At 42.4% G+C, this 25665-nt stretch overlaps 1 protein-coding gene across 6 annotated transcripts in view; it reads left to right on the forward strand.

Moving 5' to 3' along the window:
* The first annotated feature begins 460 nt into the window (after positions 1 to 460).
* The window catches only part of B3GNT4 (UDP-GlcNAc:betaGal beta-1,3-N-acetylglucosaminyltransferase 4), a 93422-nt gene continuing 68217 nt past the window's right edge, over positions 461 to 25665 (forward strand). For 4 of the 6 annotated variants that reach the window (XM_088449076.1, XM_088449077.1, XM_088449078.1 and 1 more), the window contains exon 1: positions 1279 to 2024. The gene's annotated coding sequence lies outside the window, so the exon portion shown is untranslated. Of the gene's footprint in view, positions 577 to 1278; positions 2025 to 25665 lie in introns of those variants that run through there. The other 2 variants (XM_088449079.1, XM_088449081.1) reach the window with 1 other exon arrangement.

Consider the following 25665-nt stretch of genomic DNA (forward strand, 5'->3'; position numbering starts at 1 on the left):
GTCACATGGAGTAGACATCAGAATTCGGAACACCCCGCCTCTAACCCTGCTCCCAGTGTGCCTCCAGCAGCCACTCGCCTGGATTTGGTGCTGCACCGGTGGACAGCGCAGCCACAGTCCTTCAGTTGAGAGACAGCACTGCCGATTGGAGCATGCAGACCGGCAGCCAGTTAGCAGCGGCTTGTGTTCCGAATCCTTGATCTATTTAAAGGTACATTTATAAGGTGGAATGAGGTGGCTCCTTCACATTTGTTAATTGCTATTTATATAGAACACACATCACATCACCCCCCCCAACCCCCGCAAGGTAGTCGCCACCCCTTCCCCTGGACTATAGCTGGTGTGTACTGGTAACAGCAAACACCTCCCCCCCACACACCTCCTGCGGCTGGATCCGCCTTCTAACAACCCCCTGCACCCTCTCTTCTACTGAAGCAGGTGAGTGCTGAAGGAAACAACCAATTCCCCTCCCCCTGTGGCTACTGAAGCATGTCACTACTGGTGGAGACAACAAATCCCTTCCCCCTGTGGGAATATCAATGCTTGAGTTCAGAAGATTACATTCAACTGACTGAGGTACTAATTAAGTCACTTGTGCTCAAGTTTGGAAAACTCTGATCTAGTTTATCAATTCTTATGTATTCCCCTTCACAACCCGCAACACACTCCCAGTCTGGCAGTGACTAGTACCTGGCATGGCTCGTGGACCCTTGGGCACTGTAGAGCCTGTACCCATTATATCTGCACCACTGTGGGCAGGATGTATAATTACAACAAATGCAAACATCAGAATACTGCAGTTCTCTGATGGTTACTACAATTCCTATGGGCATCTCTTTGTAACAAGTCCCCTGAGAAGGATCTGAAGGATACCTCTCAGTCCCCCTGAGGGCCGCTTGCTCCAAGAGCAGCGCATGCACAATGGGTCTCCCGGGTCATAAACCCAGTAGTCAGTGGTGCTTTGCTAGGACAGCTCTACATGCATACTGTCACTAAAAACCGCTGGTATGCATGCATAGGGGCCGAATGTCATTCTGCCTGAGTCATAAATGTGATTCTAGTTCTCAACATAGAAATACCAATAAAGCAAGCTGACACCCGTGGAGACTCATAAAAGTGCACACTAGTATACATTTATTTGTCAACGTTATAGATGCTTATGAGTCCTTTTTCAAGACTTTCTCTGGTGATCACTCAGCAGTTAGTAGAATCACATGTATCAGACCCTATATGACAGGTGGTCTGCTCATTGATGGACACGCCCCCATTTCCTATTAACATGCCAGGCAGCTCTCCAGCACAAAAGACATCACAGCAGCTCCAGTGCTTTGTGCAGTATCTGAGAGTGATGAATAGGTTACTAGGAGGAGGCATGTGCTGCCTTATTATTGATCTCAAAATAGAGGCAACGAAGTAGATGCATCACAAATAAATTGCAGAGCTACCAAATGCTTCAGAACCTGTAAACCCTATATAGAAAGTGTTTCTATTTATTTACATGTCACTGAAGCACTATCCAAAAACACCTCTAACCCCATGCAAACATTAAGCCATCGCCTGTGGCTCCCCATAAGTCGCTGTCAGCAGAGGACTAATAGCCGTGACTACAGCTAGTGGTGACGGTCTCTAATTCCTCAGCCATACCGCCAGCAGCAGCATCGTGTGACCGCTATCTAGGAAATCAGTGACTCTCACAGGAACTTCTGCACTTTGCATGCAGCTAATACACGGCCGTCACCCCCATATCCTACACGCACGCTGAATGGTGGAAGCAGGGATGGGACCGGGTCTCTCCCTATAGTCTCCCGCGCCCTGGGAGCGGCGTTACTCGGACAACGGGCGCCGCCTGGGCCGCTGACTGGCCAATGTGCAGAGCCGGTGCACGGAGGAGCTGAAGGGGAGCAGCTGGTGGCGGCGGCGGCATTGTGGTGGCTGCTCATTGTGGGAGAGGGATCATCAGCCCGGCGGCCTGGGGATGTGCCTGCTGCGGGTCACGGTGTAGCTGCTGCTGCCCGGATCATAAGGTAACAAATAGCATTGTGCGTCTACCGGAATGACATTATCATTTAGTGCCCTCTGAGTTACTAGTCCTGGCTGCAGACATACAAGCAAGGCTCTCATAGAAAGCAATGCATTACCAATAGTTCTCATGCAATTGCCAATTTCTTTGTAGACTGTATCAAATATTATTATGAACGAAAACCAGATTAAGGGGTACAGTAAGTAGCACATTATATTAAAAAAGTTTTATTGTGTATAAGGGAATCCGTCTGATGGAAGTATTGACTACTTAAAAAAAGAATAATAATAAAATAAAAAAATATATATATTCAGCCCCAAATGGATGAGAGTAATAATCATTGAGTTTTTTTAATGTGCATTCTGCAGGTAAAATTGCAGAAAAATATATTACTGTAACCCATGTTTCTGTCCATGAATACTTCTACACCTCCCGAGACATATAGCACAATGGGGGAGATTTATTTATTATTTATTTATTACCAGTTATTTATATAGCGCACACATATTCCGCAGCGCTTTACAGAGAATGGGGGAGATGTATGAAGCCCAGAAACGGTATCAGCGCACGTTAAGTGCGCTGATACCGTTTCTCCCCGATGTATGATCGGGGGTCTGGGCGGTAAATGACAGGGGCGCTATGCGCCCCTGTCATTGTCGGCGCTGCTATCTACAAGATAGCAGCGCCGATAGCCTGGGCCATGTACGAACGCTCAGATCGCCTGACCGTTCGGCGCGCGTGTAGCTGTCGTTATCGACAGCTACAGCCCGGCTCTATCCTATCTTCACAGCAAGGACAGCGCTGTCCCTGGTGGGGCTGCCGCCGGCTCCAGGCTGCACGCGGGGATCTCGCGATACTTGCGAGATCCCGCGCATGCTCAGTGGAGCCGGCCGGGACAGAGACACAGGGCTTCAGTACTAGGCTGATGCGCTGTGGTCTTTAGCGTGCAGCGCCGGAGGGGGGAGTAAGAACATCTCATCCGTAGTGCTTCCTGCTTCGCCTCAGTAAAGAGGCGAAGCAGGAAGCGTTATAGCGGCATGTTCAGTGCCGCTATCATACATCTATCCCAATAGAGAAAGAGGGTAAAAGCTGGAAATCATATTACATGTATTGAAAAAAACGGAAATCATAGTAAATGTATTAGAAAAGCTGGAAATCATATTACATGTATTGAAAAAGCCAGAAATCATAGTAAATGTATTGAAATAGCCAGAAATCCATAGTAAATGTATTGTAAAAGCTGGAAATCATAGTAAATGTTCTGGAAAAGCCAGAAATCATAGTAAATGTGTTGAAAAAGCCAGAAATCCTATTGGGTTATGCTTTTGCGTGTGCAAACTTTTTGCACCCTTTGCTTGAATGTGTCACTTTTCTCCGCTATCGCATATGCGGGTTTTCGGGCACTCCTATTATAAAAGATACGATGCGGCATTTGCCCTAAAAAAAAAATACGGCAAAAAGTGTGCCTGAAAATTGGGAAATGTGCCTATACCCCCCAAAAAAGGTAAACTAACATTGGGTAATAGTTTAGTTTTTAAATTGTGTCAAATGGCTGTTATTTATTCATGTTTCTTTAACAGTGGAAAAATTATGGAAAGCAAGATTTTTGGGCAAAATAAATGCTGCAGTTAAATTAGGGGTACATAAAACTGAGTGCTAGTATATTTTTTGTAATTTTAGGGTACAAAAAGTAAAAAATACACCTGCTGCAGCCATCTTCAATCCCAAAACCGCTTTTCCCATCCATACAGCCCCCAAAATACCTACCACACTACTTAAAACCCATTTTCTAACACTTTTTTTAAATTTTCACCCGCAAAATGACATGTCATTATTATGGAAAAATTAAGTTAATTTTAAAAATATTTTGCTTAACCACTTAAATGACAAATTTTTTGTTACAAAAACCGCTCCGAAATTGTCTTTTTTTTTTTTTTTTTTTACGATTGAATTAGGTGAAGAACATCTTTTTAAAACTATTCCAACGCAATTTTTTTTTTTAAACACTGTATGGTGTACCATAAATATACAGTATACCATAAATATTTTTATGGTATACTGTAGTGATGGCCATTGACAGTTGTACCATCGATGGCTGATGGGTTCAACCATCGTTAGGCACATTTGATTGTTTAAGACCGCAGCTGCCAGTATTACCTTAACATTGGTTGGGGGCTGCACACACACAATATAGATTATATATATATATAATATATATATATATATATATATATTATACATACAGTGCCTTGCAAAAGTATTCACCCCCTTTGCATTTTTCATGTTTTGTTGCCTCACAACCTGGAGTTAAAATGGATTGTTTGAAGGTGTGCATCATTTCATTCACAGAACATGCCTACAACTGTGAAGTTGTGTTTTTTTATATTGTGAATCAAACAACATTTAGGACAACATAACTGAAAACTTCAGCGTGCATAACTATTCACCCCCCTAAAGTCCGTACTTTGCAGAGCCACCTTTTGCGGCTGCAAGTCGCTTTGGATAAGTCTCTAGGAGCTTGCCACATCTTGCCCCTGGGATTTTTGCCAATTCCTCAAGGCAAAACTGCTCCAGCTCCTTCATGTTGATGGTTTCCGCTTCTGAACAGCAATCTTCAAGTCTGACCACAGATTGTCAATTGGATTGAGATCTGGGCTTGACTAGGCCATTCCAACACATTTAAATGTTTCCCCTTAAACCACTCGAGTGTTACTTTAGCAGTATGCTTCCGGTCATTGTCCTGGTGGAAGGTGAACCTCCGTCCCAGTCTCAAATTACAGGCAGACAGGTTTTGCTCAAGAATTTCCCTGTATTTAGCACCATCCATCTTTCCCTCGACTCAAATCAGTTTCCCAGTCCTTGCTGCTGAAACACATCCCCACAGCATGATGCTGCCACCACCATGTTTCACTGTGGGGATGGTGTTCTTGGGGTGATGGGATGAGTTGGGTTTGCGCCAGACATAGCGTTTTCCTTGGTGGCCGAAAAGTTAAGTTTTAGTCTCATCTGACCAGAGCACCTTCCTCCATATATTTGGGGAGTCGCCCACATGCCTTTTGGCAAACTCAAATCGTGTCTTCTTATTTTTATCACTAAGTAATGGCTTTTTTCTGGCCACTCTTCCATAAAGCCCAACTCTATGGAGTGTACGGCTTTTTATGGTCAAATGCACAGATACACCAGTCTCTGCTGTGGAACTCTGCATCTCCTTCAGGGTTACCTTGGGTCTCTGTGCTGCCTCTCTGATTAATGCCCTCCTTGCCCGGTCTGTGAGTTTTGGTGGGTGGCCCTATCTTGGCAGGTTTGTTGTGGTATCAAAAAAGGGGGATAGAAAAGAACTCTGGGATAGAAAAGAACTCACAGGACGCTCGCAAGTGGGTCGATGTTCCCCCACTTTGCATGCGCACGACAGAGGGAGCTCCGTCGTGCGCATGCGCGAGACCCGGCGAGCGACGGGCTCTCCATCGCTCCGGGTCTCGCACCAAAGGGAGCGTGCTGTCGATGTTGATTGACAGCACGCCCCCTTTGGTGGGCGTGCCGGGAGCCTGCCTGCCAGATGGAGGCGTTCCCATGGGAACGCCTACCGTCTGAAGCCGGCCCCACTGACATCACTAGTGATGTCAGTGGGAGTGATTTTGGCTCTGATAGAGCCAAAATCACTCCAGGGCTTGCGGCAGCGAGACCCTACCGCAGGGTCTCTGTCGCAAGCCCGATAGTCGCGATGGTCAAGACCATTGCGACCATCATCATGGACGCTCGCATATGCTGTGGGTGGTCACCCACAGCTATGCGAGCGTCCAGGAGGACGCTCCATTTTCATGGAGGAGGGCACTGATTCAGAGCGAGCGCTCTGGTCAGAACGTTCGACTCTGAATCAGGCCCTCTGTTTGGTGAGCACTCAAAATATATAATAGATTGGTATTAACAATTAACTTTAATATTCAATATTAAAATCAACATAAATGACAAGAAAAAATAAAGTCTGAAACAATAATAATTACAATACACACTATTCCTTGTCAGTGTACACACTAAAACATATCAGTATTATTGTGTCTAAATGGTATGCTCAATGCTATCACAAAAAATTATTTATAGATAAGTAATGGAGACGCGTACAAAAAAGAATTCCCCTTGCCTATTGGTTAATGGCGAAGTGTTACCCAGTAAATAATATAAAATCTAACATCATAAATAAAGATCATTGGACTTCAATACGTTTTCTTTTTTTTTATAATCATATAATTTTATTGGGGTGTCAATACCAAGAAAACAGCCAAAAAAAAAAAATGAAAATAAATAAAAATTGCAGATTTCAATCCCCAGGGGGGATTAAAGAACGAAATAAGCAGTAAATAATCGTCATACAAATAGAAAAACAACAGGTATAACAATATACTGACATTGAAATTGAACTTTTATTATTATTTCCCCATTTTCCGTAAAACCTTAACAAAATAATAATAAAAAAAAGAAGAAAAAAAAAAAAAACAATAATAAGTAAGTAAATAATTACAAATTAAAGGCTTGGGAATGATGTAGAGGGAAAAGAGAAAAATAAAAAATCAAGGAGCGGGGAAGAGGGAGAGAGCGAGCTGGGGGGAAAGAATAAAAAATTTGAGGTTGAGGAATAGAGGGAAGAAGAAAGAAAAAGAGAGCAGAAGGCAGATAATTATGAGGAACCAGGAGGGGTCACACCGTGGGAACCGTACCAGGGGGACCATATTGCATTAAACTTGACCACCGTGCTGTATTGGAGACTCGTGATGTATTCCATTTTGGCCACAAACCAGACGCGGTTGAGAAACTGTTGACGAGAGGGAGGGAGTGGTTGTTTCCAAGAACTAGCAATTTGATATTTGGCGGCACAGGAGATGTGTAGGGTCAACTTATTCTCATGATTGGATAATTGACAGACCGGGGCACACAGGAGCAACGAAGCAGCAGAAAGAGGGAGAGCATGAGGAATCATTGACGATATAGTCGACTGGACCATGGACCAGTAAGGGACAATATATGGACAGGACCACCAAATATGGTAGAAGGAGCCGATCTGTCCACACTGTCTCCAGCAAAGGTTGGAAGAGTTAGGATATATTTGGTGAAGACGCTCCGGGACAAGGTACCAGCGGGTGTATACCTTATAAGAGTTTTCCTTAATGGAGACACTAATTGAGCATTTCGATATATTAACACTCCCAAGTGTCTTCTCCCAAAGAGGTACCAAAGTCCATCTCCCAACAACGCTCATGAGTCTCCAGGGGTGGGCAATCCTGATCTAGTATAGAGTGGTAGATCTGAGAGATTAAGCCCTTTTCCGTGGGTCTATAAATACAAAGGCGTTCCATAGCCGTGGGGTTTCGTAATGCGTCTAACGTAGAAAGGGACGAATAGACAAAGTGACGGATCTGAAGATATTGATAGAAACAAGATTGCGGTAAAGAATGTATCTCCCGCATCTCTGTAAAAGATTGGGGGGCAAAATCTTTCAGGATGTGGTGAAAGCGGGTGATGCCCGCTGCCGACCATGTAGAGATCATGAGGGGCGAATGGCCAGGGAGAAAAGAAGGGTGAAACCAAAGAGGTGTCTGAGGCGAGGGATGAGCAGACAGAGAGAACTTAGTATCGAGAGAGTCCCATACAGATAAAGTAAGAGTAACTGATGGGACCAGCGAGATAGAGAGAGGTCTAAGTTTTCTAGGGAGCCACGGTAGGTTTGAGACCGATGGGGTTTTGGTGAGTGCCGTTTCAAGATCAACCCATCGTTTGGTTCCCTTGGGAGAGTGCCAGGTGACTAGTTGACTAAGTCTAGAGGCTTGGTAGTACTTGGATAACGAGGGTAGACCTAGGCCTCCAGCCGAAGTGGTCTTGAAAAGGACTGTTCTACGTATACGAGGTCTTCTGTGATTCCAAATAAATTTGCCATAACTTGCCTGTAAAGAAGATAGAACGCGGGAAGGGATTGCCACAGGAAGGGTTTGGAAAAGGTAGAGGAGTTTGGGAAGGACATTCATTTTAATCACGGCTATATGACCTGTCCAAGAGATAAATAAAGAGCGCCAATGAGAGAGATCTTGTTCTATGGCCTTAACCAAAGGGAGATAGTTTGCCTTGTAGAGACCATGATAAGATTTTGTCAGATTGACACCAAGATATTTAATGGATTCCGAGCGCCAGTTAAAATTGAAATTGAGACGGAGGAGATCTAGAGATGACCTCAGAATATGGAGGGGCAAAGCTTCCGATTTGTCGTTATTGATTTTATAACCGGAAAGTTGTCCATAAAGGGAGATTTCTTGGAACAGATTTGGGAGGGAAACCAAGGGATTGGTAAGAGTAAGCAGGACATGGTCAGCAAATAGAGAAATTTTATAAGAGGAGTCACCTACATTAATACCGGAAATGTCTGGGTTCCCTCGGATTTTACAAGCCAGGGGTTCAATAATTAGAGCGAAGATCAGCGGGGAGAGTGGACACCCCTGCCTAGTGCCATTTGAGATAGGGAAGGAGTCAGAAAGAAGACCTCCTGCAAGAACCGAAGTGGAAGGATTGTGATAAAGGGCCCTAATGGCCTGGAGAAATCTACCGTGAAAACCGAAGCCAAGGAGAGTATTAATCATAAAGGGCCAAGAGACCCTATCAAAGGCCTTTTCGGCATCAAGAGCAAGAAGGAGAGAGGGAAGACTGATAGAGTTTACGTGGTGTATAAGGTCTACCGTACGCCTAGTGTTATCAAGGGCTTGGCGGGAGGGGACAAAGCCTACCTGGTCCGGATGGATGAGAGAAGAAAGAATGGGGTTTAGTCTATTTGCCAAAATTTTGGCAAAAAGTTTGAGGTCCGTATTTAAAAGGGAAATTGGTCGATAGTTAGTTACCATATGGGGGTCCTTACCCGGTTTCGGGATAACTGTTATTTTAGCCCTGGTGGTATCAGTGGGAAAAAAATGACCTTCAAAGATTTGATTAAAAGAGTTTGTGAGATGGGGGATTAGAGAGCTCTGGAATGTTTTATAGTAAGAAAAGGGTAGACCGTCCGGACCAGGTGCCTTCGAAGGTTTCTGATGTTTAAGCGCACAGGAAACCTCTTCCTCAGTTATAGGGAGATTAAGTGATTCAGAGGTGGAAGCGTCGATGTGGGGTAGATTACAAGAGGTCAAGTAGTCAGTAATGGAAATAGGGGGGGGGTGGAGACGGATCGTGATCTGTGAGGTTATAGAGATAAGAATAGTAATCTTTAAAGATAGAGTTGATTTTGGAAGGGCTGTATTGTAGAGATCCAGAATGATCCTTAAACGCAGGAATCGCCATAGCCGCTTTGCGAGCCTTTAGACGATTGGCAAGAAGAGTGTCCGCCTTATTGCTCTTTTCATAGAATCGCTGATTCAGCCATCTAAGAGATTTTTCAATTTTTTCAGAGAGAATGGAGTTAAGGGCAGATTTTGCAGTAGTGAGTTGTTTGTAGAGAGCGTCAGTGGGCGTGCGCTTATGGAGAGACTCCAAGCAGTGAACCTGATCTGTGAGAGATCGAAGAAGACGCTTGTGTTCTTTATTTCTGTGAGAAGCAAATCTGATGATGTGCCCACGAAGGACAGATTTGTGAGCCTCCCACTCCATGGGAGAACATCCGGAGCCGGAAACATTAAGAGCAAAGTAATCCTTTAAAACCTCTATAATTTTAGTTTGGAAATGAGGGATTTTAAGAAGGGTCTCATTTAACCTCCAGGTGGGCCTAGTGACCAGGATGTCTGAGAAATCGAGAGAGGAAGTAACGATAGAGTGATCAGACCAGGAATTAGGAATGATACTCGCATCTATAAGGTGTTTGGAGATGGGGAGACTACATAAAATAAAATCAATTCTGGAGTAAGTACGATGGGGATTGGAATAGAATGTGTAATCCTTAAAAGAGGGATTGAGAGAACGCCATGTGTCAAAAAGACCAGCCGTTTTCATATGTTTATTGAGAATTTTAGATATAGGACAAGTAGAGGGGCGGGTCCTAGAAAAAGACTTATCCAGGGTCGGATCCAAAACAGAATTAAAGTCGCCACCAAGAATCAAATGGCCAGTACGACGTTTATGCAATATTTTAAAAAAAGAATTAAAGAAACGACATTGGCCTACATTAGGGGCATATACCGCAGCGATAGTCACCTCTGTGTGTCCAAGCCTGCCAGTGAGAATAATATATCGACCATCTGCATCAGTATATACAGAGTCTTGAGAGAAAGGTAAATTATTTTTAATGAGAATGGCCACACCATTATGTTTAGACGTACTGGAGGAATAAAACACGGTGGAGAAGTTTCTGGAGATAAGAGAAGGGTGGTTTGGTGAACGAAAGTGGGTTTCCTGCAACAGGACAATGTCGGCTTTTATTGAACGAATAGTACGAAATAGGTGGGAACGCTTCTGAGGAGTGTTAAGGCCGCGAACATTCATTGAAGCTATAGTGAGAGGCATGTCAGGTTAGCTCTGGGTAGGCTGGGAAGCAGCAGTAGAATGGAGAAAAGGGTCCCAGCTCGCAAGGGAAGATAGGGAAGAGGAGAGAAAAAAAAAAAAAAAAAAAGGGGGTAAGGAAAAAATAAGAAAAAGGAAAAACAGCAACAACAGCAGGAATTGAGTACGAAAACCCTACCTACAAAGAAGGAGGTGAATGTACTCAATAGGTTGGACTTAGAGATCCAAAGAGGAACAGGCTGAAAAAAAAGCCAGATAAACCTCTAAGAAAGTAAAAACACAACAAAAATAAAATATAGTAATATTAGCAGCGTCACAGTAAAGGAAATATATAAATCTCCTAAAAGAGAGGAGAAGAAAAGAACAGAAAAGGATTCGTATGAGAGCAGGAGCATCCCCTGGGTGCAGAAGGGGGCGGGGATAGGAAAGAAGTGACAGGTTGGTAGTTATAATCACAAAAAGGAGCATAACTCTTAGAGAGACATACAAAAGAAAAAGGAGAAAGAGGAAGAGAAAAAAAAAAAAGCTAATAGACATATATAGGGTAAAGTTATAGATTACAATTGTAGTAAGGAGAAAAAGGCAGAGAATCACTACAAAATCTCAGTGCTGTAAACCTCATAAAAAAACAAACAAGAAAACAAGACATGAAAATAATAAACTGTGAGGTAGCATAACAGATCAGCTAGTAGCTAGTACCAAAACTGAGAGAATAGCTAGAAATATTATATGTATAGAAAGTGGATACATGACATAATACAGAACTGTTCCAATAATAGCGACAAATTATAACCATAAAAGTTACTATCATTACAAAGAGAAAAAAGACGGGAAATCACTACTATATCTCAATACTCTAGTCTTCGTAAAAAAAATAAAATAGACAGTAAATATCCTAATAAATCAGTATGAGCTAGTACCTTAACGAAGGGAGCCGCTAGATATATGTGTATGAAAAATAGATACAGAACATAATACAAATTTGTCCAGATATTAGTAACAAACAGTAACCATATCTAAGACGTAAATAAACAATCTACATCTCAACTATATTACCTAGAAGAGAGATGAGCAAGAAAGGGGAGAGAGACAGGGGGTGGGGTGAATACAGAGCGGAAACCAGTAATCAGATCACGATTGTAGAGTAGTAAAAATCAAGACTTAAGTGTGTAGAATAGTAGAGCAGGAACAAGGCACAATCGTTGGTGGGTAAGGCACTCACGAGACGTCGGGATTCCCTTCCGGGGAGGGGCCCGATTCTTCTAGGTAGTGAAGCAAGTCCTTACATTCACGAAAATCTCAAATGATAACAGTCTTGCCGTTCAGGTCTACAATAAGCTTAAAGGGGAACCCCCAGCGATATCTGATTCTTCTATCACGAAGAGCCTTGGTTAAGTCTCGAAAATCTCTCCTCTTGGCAATCGTCAGGGGTGAAAGATCCTGGTAGAATTGGAGCTTGGCTGATTCGAATAGGATGTATGGCTTACCCTTTGTAGGATTAAGAACGAGTTCTTTGTCCTTATAACTAAGGAACCTCATAATGACGTCACGAGGAGGGTCGCTATCCTTGGGTTTCGGCCGAAGAGCGCGGTGAGCTCTTTCAAGTGGTAGTGAGCGTGAGCCAAGGTCGGGGAGTAGGAAAGAAAAAAAGTCTATAAAGATATGATTCCAAAGCATCAGGAGAAACTGATTCCGGGATGTAACGAATGCGGATATTATTCCTACGTTCCCGATTTTCCAGATCCTCGTTTTTAGAACGAAGGTCAGAAAGTTCAGTAACAATATGATCCAGGTCTCTGCTGGTCTCATTTAAGGCTTTTTGGAAGCCGTCCTGGCGAGATTCAAGTTTAGTGGTTCTTGCAGCTAGAGTTGAAACTTCAGCTTTGATAGAGGCAACTGCTTTGTCGAGTTTAGTTTCAAGAAAGTCCTTAAAATCCGTGATGAGGGAGCGAAGAGCTAAAATGTCCTCTTTAGTGGATGGAGCGGGTGAGTAAGAGCCATCCTTATCCATGGCAATGGAAGGGGGGGGAAGGGGGACCCCTTTGTTGAGAAGATTTCGTGCCTCTCGTGAAGTGCTGTGAAATATCACTTCCCCCTTGTTTAGGAGTCTTGGTAGTAGATTTCTGCATGTGTGGGCCACCAGTGTCAGGGTTGCCAGAGAAAAATGACCCAGTGCCAGTAAATATGTCAGAGAACAAATAGGCTAGAGAGAAAAATAAATAAATAAAAAATATATAAGGGGTCAAAGCACCCAGGGGATGGAGGGCATACCCACTTAGTGTGTCATTGTACTCAAACAGACAGGGTTAAAGACCTGACAATTGCACGCAGGGCAGAGATAGGACTTAAGCCTCTGACAGTGCCTTAGGGCTGAGCAGCACTGAGAGCAGCAGACACGGGGCTACCTGGGGGGAGATCGCAGGTCTCTAATCAATACAGTCACATAGAAGAAGGGCAGTCAACTGGTTAACCAGGGGAGAGTGTGAGCAGCATCAGTTGTTCAGTCGTGGCTGCCTGAGCACCGGGCGACTGTCAGGTGATGAGCGCAGCTGCCTCTTAGTCAGAAGGCAGGAGGCTCCACGAGGAGTCACCCACCTCAGACTTCCGTCAGTGGGGATCCCACCACCGCAGGGGGGGGCCTCCGGACGGAACGGAGCAGGAGCCGGGGTAGGAGGCAAGGCCGCGTGTATGCCGGCGGCTGTGGCTAGCCGGGAGTGCCGCTCTAATTGAGGCCGCGACTTCGCGCCCCCAATACGTTTTCTAACTGTTGATTCCGTATGAGAAGGAAATGTTATGTGCAGGGATGGTCAGGGTATAGGAGCCGTTTATTCCTGATTCTGCTACTCCTCACCCGGAACTAAGTCCATCTATGAGGAGTGAGTGACCATAAATAACGGGTTGCCCTTAGAAACAACAGGATAACAGTGATTTTTCTCAGGTGTTCGTTTCTGCTTTTGTGGGTCTTACTGATTAAGCACTGAACCCACAATGAGAGAATTACTAATCCTGAGGTAGTCAGCAGTTAATAGAGGGACAGAAATCAAGATTCAGCATACATAAGAGCATAGATATTCTATATCACACAATAACCATCCATCTATACTTTAAAAGATATACTAACATGAACCACACTCTTATGATAAATCTCCCTACAGTCAGATGCGGAATGATAATAAGTTCTACTGTTTCTTAATGTACAGCTGATCTGTTACAATTAATAAGAAACAAACTGATACAGTACATTTCAGATCCTAGAAAAAAAAGTAGCAAAACACACATCTGAGTAATCCTAGGTAGGCTCAGAGAAGATAACAAAAATCCTGTATTTGTTTCATAAATAATATAAAGGGACAACCTTACTGGTACAAATGTGTCCTATAGATGTTAATGTTGAACATTTATTATTGTATATCACATATAGTATTGTGTATTACCCAACTGCACCTGTTTAACATCAATGAAAGGATTTATTCTGAGAAATTATTCTCGGTAATGACTGTAAGCCGCAATACCATCAGATACCTGCTGTTATATTGCAGTTGGTACATTCAGTATTCAAATACATTTGTTAGTGAATAAAATTAAATGAACCAGAATAACCCTAATGGGTCTGATACCTTCAGTGTTCAAAGACATTTGTGGATAAATAAAGTAAAACTGAATAACCCTAATGGGTCCGCACACTCAATGCTTAATCAGTAAGACCCACAAAAGCAGAAACGAACACCTGATAAAAATCACTGTTATCCTGTTGTTTCTAAGGGCAACCCGTTATTTATGGTCACTCACTCCTCATAGATGGACTTAGTTCCGGGTGAGGAGTAGCAGAATCAGGAATAAACGGCTCCTATATCCTAACCGTCCTTGCACCTAAGATTTCCTTCTCATACAGAATCAACAGTTTAGAAAACGTATTGAAGTCCAATGATCTTTATTTATGATGTTAGATTTTATATTATTTACTGGGTAACACTTCGCCATTAACCAATAGGCAAGGGGAATTCTTTTTTTGTACGTGTCTCCATTACTTGTCTATAAATATTTTTTTGTGATAGCATTGAGCATACCATTTAGACACAATAATAGTGATATGTTTTACCGTGTACACTGACAAGGAATAGTGTGTATTGTAATTATTATTATTGTTTCAAACTTTTTTTTCTTGTCATTTGTGTCGATTTTAATATTGAATATTAAAAGTTAATTTTTAATACCAATCTATTATATATTTTGAGTGCTCACCAAACAGAGTTCTTTTCTATCCCCCTTTTTTGATACCTGTATACCATAACTCTAGTGAGCACCACTGCTACCAAGAAGAAAATAATCACTATTAGTAGAATATATAATAGGAATATCGGTTTCATATAATAAATCATATATTAGTGTTTAAATTTACCTATGGTCAGTGCGGCAATCTTTCCTTCTCCCTCTTCCTTAGGTTTGTTGTGGTACCATGTTCTTTCCATTCGATGATGATGGATTTGATGGTGCTCCGGGGGAATCATCAAAGATTTGGATATTTGTTTATAACCCAACCCAGAATTTTACTTCTCAACAACTTTGTCCCTGACTTGTTTGGAGAGCTCCTTGGACTTCATGGTGTGATGCCTCTTGCTTAGTGGTGTTGCAGCATCTGGGGCCTTTTAGAAAAGGTTGTTTATACTGACAGATCATGTGACACTTAGATTTCACACAGGTGGACTTCATTTAACTAATTATGTGACTTCTGAAGGTAATTGGTTGCACCAGAACTTTTGAGTGGCTTCATAGCAAACGGGGTGATTACAAATGCACATGCCAATTTTCAGAATTTTATTTATAAAGTTTTTTTTTTATATATATTTTTCTCATTTCACTTCACCAAATTAGACTATTTTGTGCATATCCATCACATAAATTTCAGATTAAAAAAATAAATAAATTACAGGCTGTAATGTAACAAAAAAAGGTAAAAGCCAAGGGGGGTGAATACTTTTGCAAGGCACTGTACATACATACACTACCACTGCCCGATCACTGTTCTGAGGGGGACACATGGAGCATTCAGCCACTCACTGACAGCTGCCAAGAGGAGAAGGGGCAGGTTACTGGGCACAAAGCAGCAGCCGCCGACGCTGGGCTGGAAAGAGTAGGAGGAGATGGGCACACATCAGCAGCAGCTGCTGGGCCGGAGGAGATGGACACCCAGCAGCTGCCAACGAGCCGGGAGGAGGAGGTGGGAACACAGCAGCAGCCGCTGGGCCAGAGGAGGTGGAAACAGAGTTGCAGCTGCCGCCGCACCAGGAGGAGGTGGACACCCAGCAGCTGCCGACGAGATGGGAGGAGAAGGTAAGAACACAGCAGCGGCCGCCGCGCGGGAAGGAGATGGTGGAGAGTGGGCTGGCTCATGGTCAGCAGCGCTGGAGAAGAGAGTGGGCCATCCCGGGGACACTGCAGCTCCGGGAGGAGGGGACCCAGCTGCGCTGGCAGTAGACAAAGTGGCGCTGGTTGCCAGGGGGGAAGATCACGCAGGCTGCCCGATCACTGCTAGCCACAGTGATCGGGATACACTGGAGCCTGTAGCTGCGCCGGGAGGGGGGTGCTGCCAAATGCCCGATCACTGTGGCCAGTAGTGATTGGGACACACTGGAGGGGAAGCCAACGGGTGCAAAGGGACCAGAAGGTCCCTCTGATGTAGGCGGCTGCAAGAAGATTAGCTTTTCGCAGCCGCCCAGTGGACATTTCTGACTGGTCGTATCAGATAAGACCATGTCAGGTAAAGCCAAGTCACGTATGGTCGTATCTGATACGACCATGCCAGGCAAGTTGTTAATTAGTCATTAAGGGGGTCCAAAGAGTTTTGAACCAAACCCCGACATTTTTATCCCAAAATAGGGGTTTTATAAAGTTTTCACCTGCTCTGAGATGGTGAAAACTATTTTCTGCTTTTAGCTGCGCAAAATTTGCATGTATGAAAAGCCGCAGCTAATAGGATAGTGCATTATGCATTTTTGGTGAAAAGTTTGCACAAGTGTAAACTTTTCGACAACCCGCAGCTTTTCACAGCTAATTGGATATGTCCCTTAATGGTATGAATACCTAATGATCTATACACCCTAAATGTCGCTATTTAGCGTTGCAAGTCGCACAAGAAATAATTGCTTTCCAGACTTTGATTGTGGTTCCAAAGCACAAAAAGATATTATTCACCAAAAAGCAGATAGTTACACGCTGTGATCTAAATACAATTAGCGCAAACAAATGATACAATCACTAGGTACAGTCGAATACATACACATGCGCTCTAGATCCAGATTCCCGCCATCAACTATGAAACCTCCGTCAACAGCAAAGAAAGATGACGAACTACCAGATCCAGGGTGTTTGCATATAAACCCTTGCAGAGATAGTTCTTCTGTTACTATGCAGTTCATAGGTCAGTTTGTATTGTAATAGTTCAGCCTCCAACAGCTTCTTGGTGTCTGTTTTCCTGCCGAAGAACAAGTCTAGACTGGCTAAGTACATTACATTTACAGAGTACATTTCAATGCCTATCTCTCTATGATCCATAATTTGCAGATGCATGTTGCGATTTCCTCGCCGATGGAACCGGAAGTCTGCAAATAAACAGTGGTTTAGAATGGCACCAAACACGGTCTGCTTATCATGTACTAAACCTGAGATCTTAAATACAGTCACTTTATTACATAATTAATAATGAATAAAACCTTGAATATTAACCTTAATGCTAGGGAACCTTCCTATGTAAGTTTGCAATGTGTAAGGATATTAAGAAAAGACGCTAGTTAGCGTTGTGCGTCTACGTGTTTGTGGAGTACACCGTGGTACGTGTTTTGCAGGACTGTTCATATTATGTTTTAGTAAATGTATGTATTTATATAATGAGGACTTTTAACATTGTTCTATTGCGTGGGAATCGCACAACGCTAAATAATAGCATCGCCGTATGTACTGATATTGTGTGAGATTCACTAAAATGGCGTTGGGCGGCTATTAGGCAAAATGGCGTCTTGTTGCCATTCGCAAAATGGCGTCGTGCAGATTTTAATTTTAACAGATTCTGTCTCAGCCAATTATCCTGCTTTGACAATGGTTTCCAGATTGTTTTCAATGCATTTACTATGGGTTCCGGCTTTTTCAATGCATTTAATAAGATTTCCGGCTTTTTCAATACACTTTTCATGGCTTCCGGCTTTTTCAATGCATTTAATAAGATTTCCGTCTTTTTCAATATACTTTTCATGGCTTCCGGCTTTTTCAATACATTTACTATGTTTCCGGCTTTTACCCACACCTCACAATAGATGCATCTGCTGAAGGGAACCCCTGTACCAGGATCCCTGAAATGCCCTTTTTTCAGTCTCCTCTGATGTTTGAATAAAGAGCTTTATCCATTGAAGCGCTGTGAGCCTGCTGACTGGTTTTATTTGGCGTGAAGGGAGGGAAAGGATTGCGGTGGGCAAACAAAAGTTGTATGGTTTGTGTGGGATTCCGCCATATTCCTTCTGTGTAACATTGACATATTTGTGAGTATGTGATGCTGAAGCATTATGGACCAATACTGTGTGCCCATGGATCCTTTACAATTGTTTTGTGTGTATTTTGTTAATATCTTATGCTGGGCATACACTCTACAATTAGCTGTCCAATCTGGCTGGTTGGAATGAAAACCTGATAATGTATGGGGAGCAAATGACAGTTGACCATATGGTCTTAAACACTAGAAAATGAACAAAACTTATTGTTCATATTGGTTAAATTCGTTTGATTTAACCAATTTGTCTGAATGACAATTTTGTCTGTTTTTCATTGTTTGTAAGCAAATGGACGATTGTCATTTCCTCCCATACATTACCAGGTTTTCATTCCAAACATCCAGATTGGACAGATATCTAACAGATAATTGTATAGTGTATGCCCAGCATTAGTACTAGCTGATATATTGCCTAGTATTGGACTCAATTGTGTTACTAGCTAACATGTTAGATTTTAGGTTGTTCCAGCAGAGTGGGACACCTTTTTCTATAGGGTGTTCTGCAGTGCAGCCATCCAGGCTCCATCAGTATCTAGTTTATAATGTCAATGCTTTACTTTCAAACATCTCTGCGCAGTCATTGAAAGAGAAGTGACATTACAGGTGCTGTCTAGGGTGTTTATCTTTCAGGACTAGAGGGGCTAATTCAGAGATGTGCACTATCCCGATGGTTAGCGCACATCTCCTATTGTACTGTTCTGTGCCGGCGCAAGACCTGTACTGCGCATGTGCAGTGTGCAGTACAGGTCCTCAGTGATCGCATGAAAAGCAGTAACAGACTGTCAGTGATTGACAGTCTGCTGTCGTTTCTGGGCGGGGAGGGGGTGGCAATGGCCTCCGTTTCCCCAAATGGAGGCATGTCGCCACTGTTGGGGGGAGAGGGAAGAGGCCAGGATCTCCATTGGCAGACAGAGATTTTCTGACCTCTTTTGAGCAACTGTGTTAGCCGGCTTGAGTGACCCCATGGGTCACTCAGCCGGCAGAAGATCACGCAGATGATCCGTATGCATGTAGGAGGCGTGATGCCTCCTGCTGCATTACCATAATAGTGTTATCGCAGCTGCTACCATGGTAGAAGCTGTGATAGCAATAGCGTCGGACCTTGAATCACCCCCAGAGACCATAACGTACCCATATATGTAGTGGTTTTCTGACTCTTACGGGCATATTTATCAATATTGCCCCTTAAAGGTGCCTACACACATAGCGATGTGCTCACAATCCCACGATGTGTGCGATTTTCCCTGAACTCTCCCCAGGCAGCTCCCCGGCAGTCATGGTCACAATTTGGAGTAAAAAATGTCCAATCTGACTTCAGATCTATTGTGCATCGTGTCCCAGATTGGCAAATCTGCCCTACAGCACGGCAGATCTGAAGATGTGATGTACGACGAACGGGGACACACATCGTGATCGTGAGTAGAAACTCACGATTTGGGCTTATTTTACACGATTTGTTGTCACGATTCGTCAAAATCGGGCAAATCGTGTAAAAAATCGCCATGTGTGTAGGCACCTTAAATGACTCAATACTTTGGTATATGACACGCTGCTAGTTGCTGTATCGGATACCATATTACTAGAAAATGTAGGATTGTTCCAGTGCGGGAGCAGATGTTCCAAAAAAGATGCTGACGCTGCAATCCCCAACACTGCCAATCTTATAAACTGTTTCAAAAACAATAATTTAATTGAATTGTATAATTGGCCAACTATTCATTATTAACATTTCCCCTGTTGACTAGCACTTCTTAACACCACAAATTGTGTTGTATTTTGCAGCTGGCTTGCTGCAGATGAGTTCTATCCATATTTCTTTACATTTACTGTGTATTCGCTGATTAAAGTTCAAGCATGCGCTGTCCAATGGAGTACTGTTACCATGGCTACATGAGTACACACTTACTAGGAATTGACAAATATACCAGAAAGTGATTTCAAATATTTTAAAATAAAATCTAGATCAATATTTAGTGCACTATAACATTTTTAGTCGTTAATCCAATAGTTTTTTTTTTTTTTTCCTTCTTAGTTATCCAATGTACACACAGATCGTGCCATTATGGTTTCAGTGGGATCCTTGCAGAATGCAAGTCACCATCCATTCTAAGACTTGTCATGGGAGAAAATCTACACAAAAGAAAACAATTTATTTTGATTGTGGGTTCAGTGGAAAAGCTCTAGTGAGAGGAAAGAGAGGGGGTGCTGCGACACACAGGGAAGAGATCTCAAAAGATTCTTCTGTCCCGTGCAGTTTTCACAAAAGGAGCTGCTGAGGCCATCTGAAGACGTCATTAATAGACTTCAAGCTCAGAAAAAAAATAACTAAAACTTTTTCAGAGCCTGACACATTTTGAAAACACTGCAGTTCCCATGAGTTCTATGCGAACAGTGTAGCACAGGAGACATGTGAGATATATATGTTGTAGCACAGGAGACATCTGAGATGTATACATACCGATAACCCATACAATTTAAACCACCTGCCTAATAATGTGTAGGTCCCTCTCAAGCTGCCAGCATCTCTGATCTGTCGAGACTTGTTTTTCCAGCACATCCCACAGATGCTCATTCAGATTGAGATCTGGGGATTTGGAGGCCAGCTCTTTGTCATGTTCCTCATACCATTCCTGAACAAATGGTGTGACAGGGCACATTTTCCTGCTGAAAGAGGCCACTGCTATCAGGGAATACTGTTGACATGAATGGGTGTACTTGGTTTGCAACAATGTTTAGCTAGGACGTACGTGTCAAAGTAACATCCACATGAATGCCAGGACCCAAGGTTCCCCAACAGAACATTGACCAGAGCATCACACTGCCTCCGTCGGCTTGCCTTCTTCTCATAGTGCATCCTGGTGACATCTCTTCCCCAGGATGGGTATGGGATGCCAGCGTTTGGGATCCCGGTGAACAGAATCCCGACAGGGTTAGAATACCAACAATCGTCGGTCAGTATCCTAACCCTCCCTTCCCGGAGCATGAACCTTCACCCCCCCCCCCCCCCCTAGTGCCAAAACCAGGGCCCGACAAATCCCGGGGGCCAGGCCATGGCTACCAGATTTTGCTGCCTGGCTACTAGATTTTGCAGTGAGGGAGGAAGCAGATCCTCATCAGCTCCGGTGGAGTTTCGTGCGTATAGTATTGTGGTGTTCATATCATGCACAGGAGTGCATGTGCTGAGTGTTGCCTGCAGTGACTGCAGTGACTCTGTCCGTCCTGGCTTGCTCTGATCCCTGCTGTCTGTCCCAGTCTATGCTGATCCTCCTGTACGTCCTGGCTGTCTGTCTCCTATCTCCGGCTGCCTAGAGCTCTCCGGTAGGGTCTATGCGTGGCCAGGGGAGCGACTTCAAAGGGATAGTGGTGTGACCACGAGGGGAGGGGGTTTTGCTGTACTTTCTGGCATCATTATTTTATGTGAAATGTGGTGCGTTATTACTGGAGGGTGGGGGGTGGAGCAGGGGAGCTGTTCAGAGCAGTGAAGGGGCCTCCATTTTACTGTATCCATTCAACAGTGACCATTTGGTGGACTAGTATAGTGTGTATAACAATTGCATAACACAGAGCTGTGCTACTCACTCCTGTAATTTTTTGGGGGGGACGGTGGTCTGGCTCCTGCACTTTCATCCTGGCTCCTAGATTTTAGAAAAAATTGTCAAGACCTGGCCTAAACCTAATCTCCCCCTACCCGCAACCTAATCCTAACCCTCCCACCTTAGTGCCTAACCCTCCCCCTAGTGCCTAATGCTAACCCACCCCGCATCCCTGCTACTTATCCGGGATTTTGACAAGTGTCGGGATTCTGGCATGGGCATTCTGAGCACCGGAATCCCCGTGGTAGGAATATTGACCGCATCCCGTTTTACCCAGGTAAACAACCCACATGTACCCAGCTGTCCACATGATGTCAAATAAAACGTGATTCATCAGACCAGGCCACCCTCTTCCATTGCTCCATGATCCTGTTCTGATGCTCGCATACTCATTGCTGGCACTTTTTAAGGTGGATAGGGGTCAGCATGGAAACTCTAACCAGTCTGCAGCTACGCAGCCTCATACGCAGCAAGCAGCGATGCACTGTGTGTTCTGCCACCATTCTATCATAAAAGCAAAAGAAAAATCTGCACAGACCCTTATGTATAGATTATCCTTCCCCAGTGTTTAATTCAGGTAAAATACACCTTAATGATTAAGGGGAGGTGCACCCAGGAATAGTAACATAGACACAATTGAGAAGAAAGACCAAGTATTCCTATGGTGGGGCACTCACGGATTATTTAAATAAAGGGATATATCATATGTGACCTGTGTTCTTGAATAAAACATAACCTTTAACATATCCTTAAAATAAGGTCAGCGAAATATCTAAACTTATAAATTATGAACCAAAATAATTTATTATCTCGAAAATTATTTATTTGTGTTTTTGATTGTTTTAATAAAATATGTTCATGATTTAAAACTTAATGTCTCCACAATTCTTGATAGCTACACTACCAGAAATCCATACTGCACACTATCACTTTGAAAGTGGCCCAATATAATAGGTGGTGTCCTCTGGTTCAAATTGAGCGATCGAATACCTATCAAATATTAGTCTGAGGAAGACTATCTGTTGTCAATACATATAGTGTTAGATACGGTAATTAAATAAACCTCTGGTTATTCTGGGGGTACAAGAATCCACATGTACTACCCACATTAGATTTTAAATAGATCTCACATGCACCGTAATAATTCTAAATAGCCAGTATTGTCATTCCAAAAATAGGAATAGTATTGATACTTAGTGATATTATTAATTAGTATATGGCTATTGGAATAGCTCCTATTCTGGGAGCTCAGTAACCCAGCAATTAATTATTGCAGGGGCTGATTATAATATAGTCAAATATCAAAAATTAGTCTGAGGAGGACTATTTGTTGTCAATACATATAGTGTTAGGTACGGTAATTAAATAGACTTCTGGTTATTCTGGGGGTTCAAGACTCCACATGTACTACCCACATTAGATTTTAAATAGATCTCACATGTACAGTGATAATTCTAAATAGCCAATTTTGTCATTCCAAAAATAGGAATAGTATTAATACCTGGTGATATTATTAATTAATATATGGCTATTGGGATTCGGGTACATTGGGGAAGATGACCACTGATAATAAGCAGTGTGCAAGCAGTCTGACACTTTTTCCTGTGGATGTGGAATGCAGCGTGCAATGAATTGAGCAATCTATTAGTGGACTTGTAGTTCCACAAGGACATTCTGTGGGAAACTGCACTTGTGCTCAAACATCTGTCTGTGTGTGTGTGTATATATGTATGTATGTATATGTGTGTGTATATATTGATATCGCAATGTGTTTTGGATAGTATTTATAAGCCTTATTATAAGAAGAAATTAAATAATTCACATCAATACCAGCTTTCAAATAAATGACAATGTTTACTTAAAAGCAAATTAATTATACATGTATTATGGTATTAATGTCAAAGCAGACTTACAACATAAAAAAACATTAATTCAGCAACAGTGACAAAATGATTATTTGCAATGCCTAGCATAGACTCCCAAGGTGACAGCCAGCCCTGTTTATACTTACAGCCCAGCGCCCCGCGACTCTCTCGACCTACGATCTCTCCTGCTCAACCCGACTGACCGCCCCCTCCCCTATTTGATCAATCTCTTATACTTTTTTCTTCTCTGCTACTAACATATTATAAAATGGCGAATATTAATTAATTAATACAATATTCATGCGCACTAAACATTTCACTGATAATATGTTTTAATCATAACAAAACCTATAATCTCCTTTCTATGTTCTCAAAATACTGGTGAACGCTTATAGGCCAAGGCTATCCCGATTAGCTCCCTTCTTGTTTATACGGATCTGGGACATACTGTCTCCTAGACTGATCATACTCAATTAACCCATTATGCTGTCTTGCTAGAGAAGAAATAGTTTTCCACAGTTCTGATTTCTACCTATTTCCGTAATAACACTTATACCTTTTAGATTAAACAATATTAAACAATAATAACTGTTGCTTTGTTGCTTCAGACACACACCTGCCTACTTTAGAGAGAGGGTAAACCTCATCTCTAGGCCTGAGGCCATTCGACACGTGACGGTCCTCTGCAACTTACAACTAATATATATTCTGAATCATTTCTATGTACTCTTAATTGCAATGAAAATAATGAAAGACATAAGCATGCATATATGCGTGAATTGCTGAAGGAATATGTACGGTCACATATTCCGGCGTTATCCGTTCCATCCTTATGAAATTTGAGGGGTTATAACTCCGAAAAAAATTCATATCTCTGAAGAAAGTTCATACAGTATCTCTCATAGATTGCATCATCGGATTTCTTCTTAATACATTGGAAAATCTTCTTGTAGCCTTTCACTAATATATAGAAAATCAACAACACAGTAATTATTTCATATGTTTCTTTTAGATTTTTCTGTTGTTACCTTTGCATCAAGTAAAAATGTTCTTATAAGACCCTTTTCAAAAGAATTCACCGGTAACCATTAATAAGACTTAGGCCCACACATATAATATAACCCCTGTGGTAGTGTCATGGTTTATTAGACAATGTGTTAGAAAAAGCATTATAAGGAACATTACAACGGGCACCCTTTTCATCCACGCTTTCTTCTTGCTTGTTCCATTCTGCAATATGATGACTGTATGTTTTATTGTACCCCAACATTCCTTCTGTTATTACACAGTTTATTAATGCACTGACATATAATTTTTTATTATTAGGTTTCGTGTATTTAATGATCTCTAAAAGATCCCCAAACAAGTTTAATTCTGTAATATTGTGTTACAAATACTGGTTCCCAAATAAATACCTTCAGCTCCTGTACCATTTTGATAATACACATGATGATATCCTGATCATACCTTGGATACCTTGTTAATTCTAAACATAGGGAACCTGTGACATTATAAGGTTCATGTGTGTGAGTTCCACATAGTGTTGTTTGATTTAAGTGCAATGAAATAAACATTAGCACAACATCCCCTGAATGACATGGTGACTACATACCCAACAATCAACTTTATTGTTCTTTCTATAAGCTCATGATGTGTCCAGGAAAGAAGTGTCAGTTTGTATAGAGGTGCTGTCTTTGTGCCATTGTATACCCCTTTTCTAAATTTAAACCACAGTATTTACATACACACCTTGGAATTGTGAGACAAACCCTTCACACCTTTGCCTTATAGTAATGGCTCTTTTTTTCCCGATACTTCATCAGATGTATCTTGCACCTAGTACCAGTGTGAGACCTTATTTACCTGTAATGTATTTCTTTTTCAAACATTTTAATTATTTTTATATATGAGTTATTAAGAATTTTCCACCTTGGTCTTTTGACCATCCTCTGATGCATACCTATACCTGGGAGTATCAGTAGTAAAATGAGTGTGTGCGTCTTTTAAGCTTCTCAATGTGATCAAAACCATATCCCTTATGATCATGAGTTTTAAAATAGGGGTGGAGTCTACCAATATGACCCTGGCAGTACCCCTAGGATAACTCTCCACACCGTCCTCATCAGTCACCAGTCCTTGTCAGCTCTTATTCACTATAAAAAAATAAAAATTTTAAAATGCAGCAAAAAT

Source organism: Taudactylus pleione, unplaced genomic scaffold (assembly GCF_031769625.1).
Source record: "Taudactylus pleione unplaced genomic scaffold, aTauple2 ptg000479l, whole genome shotgun sequence".
Lineage (NCBI taxonomy): Eukaryota > Metazoa > Chordata > Amphibia > Anura > Myobatrachidae > Taudactylus > Taudactylus pleione.